Raw genomic sequence first — 4,031 nt, forward strand, 5'->3', positions numbered from 1 at the left:
CAGGAATTGACGACCTGGGGTTTACCCCGCCATGCGCCTATGACCTATGTACCTGCATGAACCTCCCTCCATATCCGTGGGGCCGGCACTAGGGGGGCGCTAAGATAGCGGATCTACCTTTTTTTTGAGAGAAAAATCATAATCTGCCATAAACCCCCTATCTGCCTGTTATCGAGAAAACCTAGAAAAAGTGATCGGAAAGTATTACAACTTGTCACCGACTTCAAATTTTGCAAACAAATCGGTGGTGGGGCGGCGGCGGCGGCAACGGCGGCAGGGGCGATGGTTTCTGTCCGATCTTGTCTTCTTGTTTCCTATCCATTCTCCGCTTCTCTGCACAGTTAGTCTCCTCGTCGATTTATTGAAATTTCGTTGATCGACCTCTCGCTCAAAAGCAGGTTTCGATTTGATCGTCATTCTCTGATATGTGATTCATGGTCATCTCTGGTTTTACCAATTATTAGGACAAATCCAGATCATGCGATCCTTTTTTGTTGAAGCAGCCAACAAAGGGCATGTAGATGTAGATCATGTAGTAGATAGTTGTTCTGTTTATTTTTATCATATTAAATGCATGTCTTTTGTTAAGAATTAAGATTTTATTTCTTTGTACAGGATCTTGTAAATGATTGCAGAATTTTGTTAGGAATTTTTTTTTAAGTCTCTCATTCATCAATTATTTATCTTTAATCTACTCCTAGAGTCCTAGTTCAATGAGTAAAGTATTATTTTTGCCTTACAAGTTTTATCAGTTCGAATTTTTTTTAATTAATTATTGTGATGGTAATGAAATTTTTTTTTTATGTACTTTAATTTTAATTCGTGTTAATTATCTTTTATTTGGAGAAATTTGGATTGTATGCATATGGTCAATTGGACTTGTATTTCGTAGGGATCAATGGAACAAAATAATTCTTCGATGACATCTAACTCTAATTCTAAAGATAGCGAATTGAAAAAAGAGTCCGGTGATGTTGGATGGGAGACGACAGTATTTATAGATCCAAAAAATCCTAACTCTGTTAAATGTATTTTGTGTGGTAAAGTTACAAAGGGTGGAATATATAGGCACAAAATTCATATTTCGGGAATCAAAGGAAAAGGTGTGAAATCATGTGGGAGGGCATGAACCTTAAATTTATCATGTTTAAGTATTATTTGATCTATTTATTTGTTTAAAATAATTAAATTTTATTTAAAAATAAAAAAAGTTTTTTTACGCTTAAAATTGTCCGAAGCTCGCTTAAGCTTATAAAGCTTGAAGCTTGGACTCGGCGCTTCGTCGCGCTTCGCGCTTTTTAAAACATTGGTTATGAGATGTTGTATTTTTTTATTATCAGATTCAAATGTATTATATTTTATTTGAGATGTCTAGATATTCATTTATGTTTTGTTGTTGGATTAATTCCATACTTGCTTAGATTGTGCTTGATATTTTTCATTTTTGTGAATGTATTGTTTTATTGAATTTGATTCTTGTGAATGTTATAATATGTTATATGTTTGTGAATGTCAATGTTATGTTTGAGAATGTATTATGTTGTTTGTGAATATGTAATGTGTTATGTTGTTTATTAAAATGTATAATGTGTTTGTGAATGTGTAATCTGAATGTGATGGAATTTTTTATTCTCTTGCTATGTTTATATATGAAATTTAAAACGTTATGATAATTAGCGACCTATAATTAATATTTCATCTCTAATTAAAGACGATATATTATATATAAGTTCGTCATTAATTAAAGACAAAATTTATTATTTTATCGCTAGGTTTATATATTAAATTTTAAAAAGTTACAATAATTAGTGACAAACATTTAATTATTTGTCTTTAATTAGTAATTATATATTATAAATCCGTCGCTAATTAGAAATAGAATTTATTATTTCATCACCAGATTTATATATTAAATTTAAAAAGTCATCATAATTAACGACATATATTTAATTATCTATCTCTAATTAATCATGATATTTAATTATTTAGTCTCTAATTAGCAACAGTATTTTGTTATTCCATCGTTAAATTTGGCTAAGTTAATTATGATGGCACCGTTAACGAATTTAGTAATGAAATTAAATATTTCATTGCTACTAGAAATGAAATTTAATATTTGTTTCTAAAATTAGTGGCAAGATTAACAAATTTCTGTCTCTATTTTAACGATGCACTATTAAATTCTGTTGTTAAATTTAGAGTCGGAATTTAATATCCATCCCTATAGCAATTGAATATTTAATTCCATCACTAAATGATGTTAGTGATCAATTTCATAGGGGGTAATGCTAAATAGTCAGAATCTGACCAGTTAGAATCAATACATGTAAGTGTACACATAGGTATTTTAGTAATATCATATGTGTATATTAATTACATGCATGTACATGCATACATTTTAATTGGAGGATAAAAAATTCTAGCTGGCCAGATTCTGGCCAATAAGAATTACCGTTTCATAGGGACGGTAATAGTTAGTTGCTACGTTTAATTAGTTTAATTAGTGATCGATTAGTGACGTAATTCTGTCGCTAAAAAGTTTTTTTTTTTTCTTAGTGTTATTCATATTGTTTAAAGGATTTTTTTTTTCAAATTATCAGATACCCATAATTTAATATCTTATCACACCTGTGAGTAATTTTTTTAAAAAAAAGTATATTAATTTAAAATAATTTTGATCAAAATTACTTCAAAATAAATATAATATTTTAAATATGTGAGTAACTTTTACTCTAGTTACATTATCTTGGAGCAACCAGATTAAGTTAAAATTTTCCAAACTGAAAGTGGTATAACTTTAATAGAGTTATTTTGAGTATTAAATTATCGGTGAAACATTTTTTTTTAATAATTTTCAAAAGAAAGGTGAAGTATTTAACCATACGAATAATTAGAGTATCTTTTAATTTTCTAGCGTAATAAATATCATTCAATAACACATTCATATTTTATTTTTTAAAAATAAATAATGTATGCTTTTTAATTTGATTTAATTTAGAATTTAGTATTACGTTATATTATATATATTTTTATCAACCATCAATAAACTTGGACCGATCAATACAAAATAAAATAAAATTTAATTTTTGACTTGATTAAATTCAATTTCAAATTGATTTAATTTGATGAATTATTTTCAACATTTTATTGAATCGCATGTCTGATTTTTATTAATATTTAAACATGCATCCCTTTTATATTTATCAAATGCATTTTTTCTAAAAATATCTCCCTTTATACACGTGTTTATTTAATAAACTTCACCGCTGAAAGACATTTAATATATTTAAAAAAAAATCATATTAGTGTGAATTTTAAAGTCACTCGACCAGGATATAGCACAAATGATAAATACAAATAAGCTTTAATAATTAAGGGTCGATTTTACCTCCCTCCAATATTAAGGTCGATCTATTTTTTTAAGCACTATTTCTATGTTTTAAAAGTTAAAAATTTTTAAAATCTCACAACGAGATAAATTTAGGGTGAAATCAAGATTAAAATATATGATTACATTTACGAGTCTCAAAAATATAATCAAAAAGTCTAAGCCCATCTATGCTCATTAAGGACTTAAGACACATTTGAATCAATCAAATTAAAATAGAACCAATGCACCCTTCGGAATTTCTTGAGTCTTATCCTGCCCTCAAATTTTAATTCCACATCTTAACTAGTACACTATGAATTTATGAAATTTAGATAGCTTAGTATAATTTCATATAACTCACTATTACACTTAGATCTATCATAGTTCACTCAAAAATAATATTAATGCATTTTTAGGGCTCTCTTGACTCTAACCATACTAAAAATTTTAAAATTCAAACATTATACAACTATAACTGAATTTTGACCAAAACTCATTAATAACCTTAGCTATATTAGAATCAACCTAAATCAGAATTAATGCACTCTAAGTGCTTCCTAAGAGTCAAGATAACACCAAACTTTTTGGAGTGATGATGTGGCTTAAGTATAATAGTGAATTTGTGTCAAATTAGGGCTCTTAGTGTTGAAATCAGTGGCGT

This window comes from Zingiber officinale, chromosome 5B (assembly GCF_018446385.1).
Source record: "Zingiber officinale cultivar Zhangliang chromosome 5B, Zo_v1.1, whole genome shotgun sequence".
Taxonomy (NCBI): domain Eukaryota; kingdom Viridiplantae; phylum Streptophyta; class Magnoliopsida; order Zingiberales; family Zingiberaceae; genus Zingiber; species Zingiber officinale.